The sequence below is a fragment of the Callorhinchus milii genome, unplaced genomic scaffold (assembly GCF_018977255.1).
Source record: "Callorhinchus milii isolate IMCB2004 unplaced genomic scaffold, IMCB_Cmil_1.0 Scaffold1, whole genome shotgun sequence".
Taxonomy (NCBI): Eukaryota; Metazoa; Chordata; class Chondrichthyes; order Chimaeriformes; family Callorhinchidae; genus Callorhinchus; species Callorhinchus milii.
Window position 1 is genome coordinate 25,782,692 of NW_024704742.1, and position 13,835 is coordinate 25,796,526.

Below are 13,835 nucleotides of genomic sequence, written 5' to 3' on the forward strand. Positions count from 1 at the left end.
GGCCCAAATTAAGTAATATGTTTTTGAAAATGTAAGAGTCACTACATTTCTTAAAATGACTAATTCTACAACATGCTTTTTAATTCAGTAAAGGCACTATGATATCAAAATGAAAATATTGTATTATAAATATAATTCTTGGAATTATAATTCCAGCAAAGAATAAAGCTGGAAATTAGCAGCAGTAATTTTGTCAGTTCCTTTTTATAATTCACTTGAGATACTCCTGTTGCCCACTCGGACTGGGAGTTTGCAGCCACCTTTGTGAATGAGTCTCTTCAGCTTGGAATTCTCCAAGTGTTGCCCCTTCATGTTTATTAATATGGCCTCAACCAATTGGATTGTTTCTATTTCTCCCCCTTATTATTGCAGATTTTAACACTTTTAATGGGTAGGAATGCCGGTTGAGACATTGAATATATCAATAGCCCAATCCCAAGATGTTATGATAAAAACAGAAGTTGCTGGGAAGGTTAGGCAGCATCTATGGAGAGAGGAAATTGAATTAACGTTTCAGGTTGATGACCTTTCACCAAGATGTTGTGCTTACCCATAAATACACCATGACTTCACTTGGAAGCAATTGCCTGTGAAGTGCTTCAAGACATTCTCAGTGTCTTGGGCACTTTATTAAATACAACGATTATTATTATAATTATTATAATATGATTTGTGTTGATACAGATTGAAAGTAATTTTGAACAGCAGACTTTTGTTGTGACATAAACAATTCCTAGCTCAGAGTACCTAACCTGTTGGCACCAGGGTCTGTTCTGCTCCCATTGAAGGGATGGCAGATGTAGACCCAGAACATGGAATTTGTAACTCTCTTCTCCAGAGTGCATTCTTGTTTCTAACTATCTCTTTCTCTTACTTCCTATCTGTTTTGTTGTGTATGATAGATATTGGAACATTGGAGAGAGTACAATGTAGATGTGTAAGGATGTTGTCAGGGATGAGAGGATACAAATATCACAAACCCTTGGATAGGTTGGAGGTTTGCTCCCTAGAGTTGAGATATTTGAAAGGGGATCTGATAGAGTTATTTAAGATTATGAAAGGCTTTGATCAAATGGACTTTGATGGTCTATTTCCACCTATTGGTGAGTACAAAACAAGAGGGAGTAAATATAAGGTAGCCAGTAATTGATCTAATAAGGAGCATAGGAGAAACTTAGTTAAGTAGACAGGGTGGTGAGAATGTGGAACTCATTGCTAGAAGCAGTGGTTGAACAAGATAGCATCACTGTATTTAAGAGAAAACTTGTAGCATTCTTGAAGGAGAACGAAACAGGGAATACAAGAGAGGAGAATTTGGAGGGCGGTGGGAGGCTAGTATATAGTTTAAACACTGACATGTATTTGTTAGGCCTAATGGGCTGTTTCTGTGCCATATGTTATTCTATGTAATAGTCACACTCTCCTCTGCTCAGTTTACAATGTAGGGTTGTTCTCTGTTGTTGGGATAGTGAAGTCATTCACCTGAAGTCTACCAGTGAACAGATGGAGAAGAGCTGAGTGTCTCCCTATGAAATAGTTCCTTACTATTTTCCAGGAGTGAGGCTGAATGGATAATTCATGAGCGATGAAGCTGCAAATGAGTTACAGGCAGTGGAAATGAAAAACATATTTCACCAGGAGGCATTGAGTTTCTATTTATAACACATGTCGCGGTTTTAAAAAAATTAGTTTAAGGGTTTCCTAAAAATGCATTTTTGCGGAAACTGGAATAAACCATCAAGACAGTGTCTCTGAGCCACTGTGAAGCCAACAGTGTGAAAGCATTTCTTAAAAATAATATTTCGGCCCATAGTTTGTCAGAAAAAAAGAGTTAAGTTGGCAAACTCCCGCAACGACTGGTAATTGGCAGCTAAGATTGAGTTGGAAAGAGAGTCAGTTAGTAATCGTTCCAGCTGTGATGATTGCAAGCTGTACAAATGGTGAGCAAAATGTGTAATGAATGGAGTTTTGAACAGCGAGCTTTTGATGTCTTTTCCTTTGTGTTTTTCAAATAAAAATTACTGTATAAATCCAAGGAAGGTCAGGAGACATTGATATTGGCAATAAAGTGCTTTGACAAAATTCTAGGGTTCTCATAATACTCGTCAGAAAACAAGATTTGTGAAGTTAAATATTCAATGTAATTGTCTCCCCCTTTTTACATTAATTTATCCCTCAAATAAGTAAATAATCACTTCCCCTTTCTATCTTAGACCCTATAGAAACGTTTGAATGCCACTGATTCAGTCTCTTCCAGGGAGCAGTCAGGTCCATGGCGATCTCAAAGGATGATGTGTGTATGGGTTTGGGGTCCAATGGAAGTTCATAATCAATGTTGTCTTCCCTCCTAGTAAAAACCCAGTAAAGACATCGTGGCTATTGAAATGTACCTATAACAATACCTCATTCCCACCCCGCCTCCTCACCCCACCTTCCCCTGTATCAAACAGGTCACAAAACCTCAGAAATGCAAAACCAGCTCTTGGTGCTGAGCCTACGCAGACCACTGTTGAGCTGCCATAAACGGAGCCTGCCAATCATCTCAACACCCGAACATCTGCTTCCATTTCTAAAACCGCAACATTTTAATTGAAACCTGTTCTCTCAAAAGCACAGATCAGCGCACAAATTAATATGGTCAAGTAGCCAGGGTAATGATTTTCTTTATTGCTTATGACTTTCAATTTCTCCGTCTCATACTCTTAACATTGACCCCCTATAAAAATATCTGAATGCATTGGATTGGAAAAGGTATCATTGAGGTTCATCTGGTCTGTCCCAAAGTAAACATAATATAAAATATTGGGGTCAAATTTGTGGTGATAATTAACACCTGTGCCAATTAACGCACTATTAACAGATAGAATTACTTTAATAAAAGATACCTGGGTATGATTTATGATATCTTTTGAAAGTAGAAAATGTCATGCTGAGGAGGAAGGTCTAGAATAGAGATTCATTGCTTCTAAGTTTCCTTGCATTATTATTTTACCTTTGGAGGGTAGGGAGAAGCTTTTCCCATGAGATGAAATGGAGGTATTCGAGTTACAATCTGATGCATTGTACATGGTATGTGGAAGAATCAGGCTTCATAGGCTAAATGTTTTTTTCTTATAATAATAGTAATAATAAACCTTGCTTTTGATATAGCGCCTTATCACATCTTCGAGACATCTCAAAGTGCTTCACTTTTGTTCTTATGAGTCTCGTTGGTAGCTCAATTTGTATGAGGTGTATCAATAAAACTACTCTATTGCAACCATTTCTAGCTGGATTGATCCAATGTTATATCATTATTCATCATGGCAGAGAAAACAATCCCAACAACTGTAAGAAAATAAGTTTAATGTCAATAGTGGCAAAATTACTGAAATCCATCATCAAAGACAGAATAAGTAAACAGTTTGGTAAGTATATCCAAGAGAGTCTATAGTATAAGTATATCAGGGTTGTGAAAGGTAGCTCATGTTTAAATAATTTAATGGAATTCTCTTTTAAAGAATCACTGGGGTGAGGAGAATGACCAAAAGATATCTTCTTTTTGGACTTTCAGCCAGCAGTGTGGAGATAAGTGTTTCTTTATCAATCCACAGTATGCATTGTGGGGTTGGAGAAAGTCATAAAGAGAGAGAGACTCTGTGGGAAACAAATCCAAAGAGAGAGAACAAGAAAAGTCTGATAGAGAAAGAGTTTGAGAAAGATTCAGGGAAAGAGAAAGAAATTGGCAGAAATAGAAAGGACTGGCAGTGTTGTACTATAGTAACAGTAAAAGGCTTGCACTTTTTTTGTTGTCTGACAAGTGGAAGCCCGTCACCAAGCTCAAGTGTATCCAAACCAGACTGAGAATTTCATATGGCACCCACACATGGAAATTTCCCTGTGTCTGGAATGGAATGCTCACTCTCTCCCTAAGGAGATACACCCAGTTTACTTAATTCCAGAATGTAAGGTGCACATTGTTAAAATAAATTTTAAAATGATTTTTGTCTTGTCCCATTTAATGTGGTTAATTGACTGCATAATGTCTATAAATGTCCTGGATGTTGGATTAGAGAACAATGCAGTTGTGAATATTATATTTTTCACTGGAGAGTGTCTCGGGTATCTCTAAATAAATTACCAGCAATTCCTTTTTTAAAAAAAAAGGTTTCATTCCTAGAGTCACTAACTTGTTGTACCATTTTGACTGCAATAATAATATTTTCTTTTAATATAGGCTGTGTGAAGATGACGTATCTCAAAACGCTTCACATGTAATTGCTATCAGGAGTGTATTTGTGAGCAAAATGTGATAGCCAATTTTGTATTGATATGTTCCAGAAATAGGGAGAATTTCCCTTCTCTTTGAATTGTGTCATTGGAACTTTGATGTCCATCTGAATTGGCAGAGGACTTTGGTTATTGTCTTATCCAAAGGACAGCACCACCGCTGATGCATTGTTCCCTGTACTGCAGTATTTGCCTAGACAAGAGTGGTTGCCGAGAACCAGTTGCCCAAGTGAGAAATGTCTGCAGGCCGCATAAGCAATATTTTTGTGTTTCCCTTCCAGAAACATAACATGGCATTAACAGGTTTTGGAGGGAGTGGATAGGCCAGATGAAATTGAGTGGAGGGGAGGTGGGGGACAGATGAAGTGCAGTTCTGTGAACTCAAACTGAAATTTTTCTGACCTAAACACAAGAGTGCTACCAACTGAGCTCAGCTATACAACTCTTTGCAGCCCTTGTTTCACTTGAAATACCACGTAAACCTATTTACGTGTCATTTAAGAAGTTTAGTATTCCTATTCTGCTGTTGACTATTCATTTTTTTAAAATTGGTAGAGATGTGTGAAGACATGGCCACTAATTATGGATTTTAAAATTTTGTTACCTTAATATCTGTGGTGATTTTTGTCATTTCCAGCACCTTTTTTTCTGGAGCAAAAAAATCTCTAAAGCATGAGTCCAATAAACATCACCTAACCACATGTTCTTTACATTTCATTCTTCTCTTCTGCTCTTTTCAACGTTGGTGGTGTACTATGAGCTCTGACCCTTCACCTAGGCTTTGCAACAAAAATAAACCTAATTCTGTCCATTGGATCACAGAATGCAATGACTTAGTAGTCATTGCCCATGACTACAATTGTTAGCCGCTTGGCAAATAAACATTACTACAGATCACATTTTTTTAATTCCTGATATTGTGTAAATATAGTAAAGAAAAATATAATTTAGAAATGTATGCTTTGTTGGAAACGTTTGGGAGTAAGCTCGATTAGAGGCTTTGTGGTTGGAGTGAACTATAAGCACTACATCAAACTGCTTGCACTTTACAGTAAACAATATAGATGAATAACTGTATAGTTAATATTTAACCACTGCATTGAAGTTACAATCTTTAAATATATTTAAAAAGTCTTGTCTGCAAAGTTTTTTAATGTGCTTAAACTGCACGTTCAAACGGTACACATAAAAGAAGGCCAGTGTTTGTTGGAAATGTATGCACCATTTTAGGGAGATAAGAGAACCGCTGCCAAAAACAATTCATTTACTTGACCTGGAAATTTTTCCAGCCATTGCAGAATTAATGACTCATAGAAAATTGCTTCATTATGGGAATGTCTAACATTAAGTAACACATGTAATCTAATGCAGGTCAAGAACTGTGTGTGGAAAGAATTTGCAGCATATCAGAGGTAAACGATATAAAGTAATAGACTTGCAGTATGAAGTCAAAGGGTATACCAAGTGATCAGTTACTCATAGAACAAAGTCGATTACTGATAATCAAGATTAAAGTAACACTGAGAAATTTGAAAACAATTGACTTAATACACTTGAAATTATCTAATAGCTCATGACAGACTTCTAAGTTATTATTTTCTCTGCATGCTCAGAGTTGAAAATTAAACAAAATACTATTAGATTAGTTGGGCTTCAAGTGATGTAACACAAAACTATCAACAAAACTTAACATTTAGGGCATTGAAAAACGCATTAAATAGTGCAACAATAGATCCATTGTCAGGCAATATTTGAGACCAGTTTTTGAAAAGTAAATAATGGATTAGCTTTACATGTTCTTAATTTCCTTTAAAATTGTGGGGCTTTAGAAGCTTTTCTATTGCACTTTGGCATTTACTGCTGCCTTTGACTTATTACAGAAATGGTGCATTAGACAAAAGAGCTTCTAATCTTATGGTTGTTGGTGGCTGCCATGCATTTTAAGTGATAATTGTATGGGATTTCCGGACTTTATGCTATTCAAATTATAAATGAAGCTATGTTAAAGATGCATTTTTGATTAGTATTTATTTTTCAAAGTAGCTGAATTCCACATTGACATGTTTGACAATTGTGAGGTTTAATCATTTTAAATATATTCAAAATAAAAGTCACAGCCCACCGATATATGATTCCAACTGTTATTGAATTGGAAGCAATCTGTTTGTGAACATTTGTAGTACAAAAATATATTGGACTTATTGTAATTATTTTGTTGAAGAATGCTTAAATGTCACAAGAAATTCCGATTAGTTAGTGTATTAATTTAGTTTTTGCAAGAGATTTATATTTTAATGTAATAGATTGAAGATACATGATGAATCGTCTTGGAATATAATCGGCATTCACAGATAATAATAATCCTTGCATTTGATATAGCGCTTTTCATGTCAGGAGGACGTCCCAAAATCTCACAGAATATACTGTAAAGTGAATTGACTGTATATTTGCCAAGGTTTCGCCCCATGCCTGGAATTGAACTCGGGTCTCTCGCTTGCAAAGCGAGTGCTCTAACCACTGAGCTACAGGACTCCACACTCAAAAGGCAAACGAGAAGACCTGGGTTCGATTCCCGGGCGGGATAAAACCTTAGGCATGATTCTTTACTCCAAATGCCTCTGTTTACCTAGCAGTAAGTAGGATGATTGGCGGATCACTTTCCCGGGGTAATGATTTGTGTGTCAGCCTTGTGCAGTGGTAGCACTCTCACCTCTGAGTCAGAAAGTTGTTGGTTCAACCCTCACATCAGGTCTTGGAAACTGGCACACCAATGCAGTTCTCAAGGTGTGTTGCATTGTCGGAGGTGCTGTCCCACCTCCCTGTTCAGGTGAATGTTAAAGCACTAGCACTATGGGAAAGGAGTTTTTCCCGGTGTCCTCCAACTATCCCCCAAAATAAAAAAATGGTCACTCACCCACAAAATTCACAGTCAATCCATTTTACAGTACATCTTGGGAAGTGCTTTGAGATGTCACAATGAGGTGATAAGGCACTATATGAAATTGCTTAATTATTATTATTATTCCACCCTGCAGGAACATTTGAGTGAGTTATGCTCAGTCCCTTGGAGACTAAGCATATGAGAGAGCCACTGATGTCTTTGATACATTTTCCTATGGCACTAATTTGATGATTGGAGTGATTCACAGCAGTAAATGAGTGTGAGCATTTTTTTCATTTTCTATCCTGGGGCACCAGGTAGTTATTGTGCTCTGCTTTAGGGCTGAGGTTAAGGGCCAGGTACTATTGGTTTGACAAAGTTCTGAAGGGTCATAACCATTAGCATTTCAGATGCTGATAAAATACTGTAGATTTCCATCAATTCCTTTTCTTCAGTTGAACCTCTCTTGTGGCGATTGCCACAAGAGAGGTTCAACTGAAGAAAATCCTTCAGCCCATTTAATGTCATTCTTCCAAAGTATCCATTCTTCCATCTTCCCCTTACAGCATCAAGCCATTCTAATTCTATATTAATTCATAGTGAATGAATCAATGAGAGTTTCTGATAATTTGCTAATTCCTATTATCTAAATAATGAACCATCCTTGCATTTCATGCAATGCCTATAATATTACAATGTCTCAAATAGCTTCACAAGGTTTTGCAAAGTGCAGTAACTGTACATTTGGAGAATCCTGCAAGCCAAAGTTGGATAGGTTGGGATGGTCCTAGCTGGCAAGCAGTGGGAATCAGCTGGACAGTGTTTGCAATTCTTTTTTAGCTGATTAAATTCTAGCAGTATTCCCAATGAACAGTCAGGGTTCTCCAAGCCTTAGCTCTTGCCAACTTGTGCCCATCACTTTCCAGAATTAGGTAAGCATGGAGAGAGTACCCACTTTTAGGTAAAGGGAAATTTCCATGCGTAGATGGCATGCATATGTGAAACTCAATCTGGTTTGGATACTCTTCAGCACATTGATGGGTTTGCCCATGCGTCCAACCCCCAAAATTTGTATTTGGAGGCAAATGGAATAATCAATTTGCTCACAACATTGTTCCACAACAGCAATGAGGTAAATGGTCAGTTTACCTGGGAGATTACTGGCCAGGATTGTTGGTCAACATTTCATCCAAAGGATGGCACCTCTGACAATATGGCATTCTTCCAACACTTCCCTGGCGTGTGAGCATAGACTATAAGCTTACTGCACAAAGAGTTTGGCAGATATTATATGTTAATAGCTGGTGATATTAGCAGAGACTCCGTTATGGACATGGTCAAGATTAATCACAAGTGCACAATAGTCCATTATCACCGGACAAAATTTTCATCCAAATTGGATGGAACAATTTTACTTGCTGAACTAGACATGCCAAAAACCCAGCAACAAGACTTAGCACTAGAATTATCTGCAGCAGAAGCTTCTTGCTTTTGGCCAAAAACAACTATGTGTTTGCTACTAAGCAAATAGTTTAAGTTCAATTTGAGTACTCTGATTGCCACTGTGTCTAATATCAGCTAATTTAACACAGATTGGTGAGCAAACTTGGGACCTTTCAATGTAACTGTGGCTTAGTTACTCACTGGATAAACTTGATCAACCATCTGAAGGGATGTTCCTGACATTATTCATGTGTTGCAAACTTTTGAGGGGAAAAAAGCAATGGAGTGAATCAATGCTGGAAAAATTATATATTAGTGATAAAAATAAAAATTCTAACATGTAATATAATGCCTTTTATATTGGGAGAATGTCTCAAAGTGGTTCTTAGATTGTACTGTAAAGTGGAGTGACTCGGTATTTTACAGGTGAAAGTGACAGCCAATTTGTGTCAGCAATGTTCCATCAGCAGCCTGAAGTCAATGGCCAATTCTATTTAGAACATTGTTGGCCAGGACACCAGGTGAAACTCCCAACAATGCAGGATTCCCCCAAAACTACATTGGAGTGCCGGCATCAATATGTGTGAGATCCAAGGCCCGAAATGGGGCTTGAACCCACAACCTTCTGACTCAAACGAGAGTGCCACCTCTTCAAAGAGCCAGGCTGACACATTGTCAATGATTATTTTTTGCATCACACAGAATATAAACATAATTAATATTCAATGAAATTGTTTATGTTTACACAATGTCTTAGAATGTACACGTGTGCAGTTGATAGCATCTCGTATCCCTGGAAATAAGTTAATGTTAATATGTGTACTTGTTGTTGCATTTCCACTTCTTATTCTTAGGTTTTAAGGTTGGAAGTTATAAATGTTATTGACTAGGGCAGAGATTAGGTATAGTTGAATCATTGAACACTCATATAATTAATCTTGACCATGTCCATAACGGAGTCTCTGCTAATATCACCAGCTGATGTCTGCCTAAATGTTAGGTGTCGTATGTGGAATTATCCAATATAGTGACATTTATGCATAAATACATAGATGGGAAAGGCTCACGGTACTGTATAGTTTGGTTCTGGGAGAAATCCCACTCCATGATCCTCACAATACATATTCACATATCTCTCCTGTTAATTTTGTAACCGCTCATAATTCAGTGAAAATTACAGAATAAGCTTCTATCATCCTAAAGCACCTCACATGGAATGGTCGACACTTGTCAGCTGTACCTAATATGTGGAAAATACTGCATTGCCTTTCAGATTCAGGAAAATAATTTATGTGGACCTTACAAATTCTCTTTCAAGAGTACCGTTAACTTCTTCTGTATTTAACATGTTTTCCACTATGGCTCATCCTGTCCTTAAGTAGGATCATTGCTTCTTCTTGATCCATTTCCAAAATCAGAACAAAGATTCTTCTATGAGCTCTTTTGTAACATCAGAGTGTCATTAAGCCCAGTGTGATATTGGCCACATTATTGTTGGAAATTGCCATGAAATATTTACATAGGTAGCACCTTTGCTGCCATGGCACCACTTAAATGGATTCTCAACTTGTTCTGAATCACATCTGCTGTTTGAATTAGTGTTGAGTTATAGAACATAGTGGAAAATGCATCAGTTGTCTAATTATTGGCAAATTTTGCTCGGGGAAAAAAATTACGTTACCATGTTATGTTTACACAGTGTCTTAGAATGTACATGTGTGCAATTGATAGCATCTCGTATCCCTGGAAATAAGTTAATGTTTATATGTATACCTGTTGTTGCATTTCCACTTCTTATTCTTATTCACTGCTAAATTGCAAACACCAAATGGAGACGCCAGCTGTATACTTAATGGAAATGGGAAGATTTATGGAATTTCTCATTATGCTAATGCACAATGCTCTAAGACTAAGATATCTGAGATCTAAAGAGAGAGAGAGAGCAAAATACAAACAGGTGCTCGGGAGAAAATCGAGTGAGAATTTTGGAATGTTTTTGTGCTTTTAATTTTGATCAGAAGGACCTGACATGAGTTAACTTACATGTCATATACAGTGAAATTGCTGATTAAAACTTGCTTTTTTAAAAATAATTCATTAAATTATATTCATAAATGTTTAGCAGGCTTACAGATTTGTCTCCAATACCACCAGCAACATGTGGCAACATGTCTGCCCACTTTGCTTTTTGCATACTATGTTAGAGGCTTGTTAGTCAAAGTAGTGGTTTGCAAGAGTAACTTAATAACAAGTGGACTTGGTGCAAAATAAATTTAGGATTATATTGTAGCCTTGTGAAAAGCCACGGGACACTGTCTCCCAGACATATCTGTCTTTGATGTATTTTTCTGCTTATTCATAGATGTTATGTTGTACATGTTATTCATACATTTTATTCTAAGATGATACTCCAATACAGCACTGCCGTCTGCCTGCTCAATTGGATGTTAAAGAACCCATGGCACTATTGAAAAGAGAAAGGAATTTCTCCCAGTCCCCCCAAATAATGCTGGTCATTCATTTCATGGCAGTTTGTGGGACATTGCTGTTGACAACATTTGGCTACAAATACACAGTCTCTCCATTTCACAATAAATCCTGTGAAAGGCTTAGGGAGATCCTCCCAATGTGAAATGTGCTACCTTATAGCAAATGCAAGAATTATTATTATGTTGCCAATGTTAGCTCCAGACTTCTCCTGTAGAACCGTCATCCATTTTTACAAAATGTGCTGACCTGGGCAGGTCAATCAATCAGTCAATTAATTTGTATTGATTTTGAACTTGCCAGCAAATTTTCTGACTTTGTTGGAATCAGCTCATAATATGATTTTGTTATGTCCAAGATTGGCAAATTAGCCACAAGTGGAGACTATTGATGAATCATGAGTCATATCTAATGCACAGAGATTAGAATACATTAGAATATTCAGCACAGAAACAGGCCATTCAGCCCAACTGATCTATGCCGGTGTTTATGCTCCACATGAGCCTCCTCCTGCCCTTCCTCAACTAAGCCTTCAAGGATAACCTTCTAGATTATTTAGGAATGCAAGCAGACAGGCAATAAAGACATCTTTGTTTGTGGTGGAAACAATGTAACAATTTACACTACTTTAATTGAAAACTATTTCGTTATCTCCTTTTAATCCACCTCTTGCTACTTCTATTGAGACGCTTATCAATAAAATTGATAAACCGAAGAGATTTAGAGGTGATTAATAATTTAGAATTATACATTTCAGTTTAATTTACTTTAATTTAATTAAAATTAAATTTTTAATGTACCTGATGATTCTCTCTACGAATACCAAGTTTCCCCTTCTTGTCCTTACTTGCTTTCACATGTGTTCTCATTCACAACATGACCATGCATCACTTGTAACAATTTCCTGACACTCATGGAAATGTTCTCAAACTGTGCTGTGATTCTATATCTGAGCATCACAACAAAGTTCCACTCATCCAAATGGTATGTGTATACATTCCAGCGCCACAGCAAACTTTTAAGAGTGCTCAGCCATTCATTTAAACAAAATAAAATAATATGGTTGGTTTGCTATGAATACTGCAGCCTATCATGGCCCAAATGTTTCTTTACTATTTGCGTTAGTCATACAGTATTGGTCTGTGAGAACTGTAGAAATGTCCTACTTCTCTGCCAAGTAAAATACCCTCCTTCATCACTTAGGGTACATTTTGCAATTGAATGGAGCCCGAGCTAAAACCACAGTCTAGAAGAGCAAACGTTTTTTACCTTAAATGGCATATTCCAACCATTACTAGTCAATAACCCTTCATTTGTACTTTGTAATTAGTGTCACACAGCTTTGCTAAGAAGCTTTTAAATGAAGTCGGCAATTTCTAGTTTTCAGAACTTTGTTAACAGTAAGGAATTGCTTTGGCCCTGATATGCAATTATACAAGATTCTGAATTATTTGCACTGAAGAAAAGTTGGCATTTTTTTACATAGCTGGATATTACAACAAGACTCTATCTATGGCAGTGCTTTTGGAGGGGCTGTCAGTATGTTGGAAGCAATATGGAGGAAATTGGGTGCATTGAGATTGCCTTTGAAGGGAGATGAGACTTTGTACTGAATGAAAACTATGACGGAGTTATATCAGCTACCAAACACGTTTTGAGGAATTTAACAGTTTTTAGACACTAAAACCAGGAATATGACACTAATAACTACCCATCACTTTGATGCTGTATGAAACACTACAATGAACGTGTACATATGGAATGGATGTTGGTTCCTTGTGATAATTGGGTCTAATTTGTAACAGGATTCAACAACATGCAATCCCATTATGAAACTGTGCAAATTACACTTCAGTGTCATCACCCAGCATTGGGATGCTACCTCATTTCAATTGTTTCCACAAAACAAAATGATATTGCCAATGTATTGAGCACTGGGCAAAACTATTGTTGCAGATAACAGAATAAATGGATATCTGTTCCGTGAGTCAATGATAATTTTCAGTTTGTATTATATACTAGTGATAGAACTTTCTTCAGTTGTTTCTTGGTAAAATTACAAATCTATCTTGTTTAGCATCACAAATTAGATAGCTGGGGGTCTTCTTAGAGCTGCTCCCTGATCTGCTTCTAAGTCTTTTGAATTTGTATCTGTATGGATGAAGTGACTGATGTTGTCACTGATAGAGGACGTTCTTACCTCACTTTTCTCTGACTGTCAGATCAGACACAGTTTCATGGTTTAATTCTCTTGATTGTGTCCTTTTGATAGATATCCTGCTCATTGCACCTTAGGGATGAAATTCGAAAAGTGTACATGAATTCTTATTATTCATACCATTTTAAGTAATGTAGAATGTACCCGCATTTATGAGGATCCAACTTCAAAGAGTAAGTCCTTGAAACAATATAGAAGGAAGCAACTGCTCACAAGTAACATCATCCAAGTGTTTGGTCGCACAAGCTAAGCGCCATAACAAGCCAGTTATGCTCAGCAAAAGCATACACTACTGGAAAAGCAGGTGCTTGGAACAGAATATAAATGGATGGTTTACTAGAAGTAAGATGTAGCAATGATGAGGTGCAATTTATAAGGAAGGGAGAGATGGAGAGAGGGAATTAAAAAAATAATTTGCTATGTTCTTGAATTGATGTAAGTTGTTTAATGAACTCAAATGCCAGGGGACTAAAACTGGTTTACAATTACTAAGAACAATCACTATTATTTCTTTATATCAACTGAAATATAATTGAT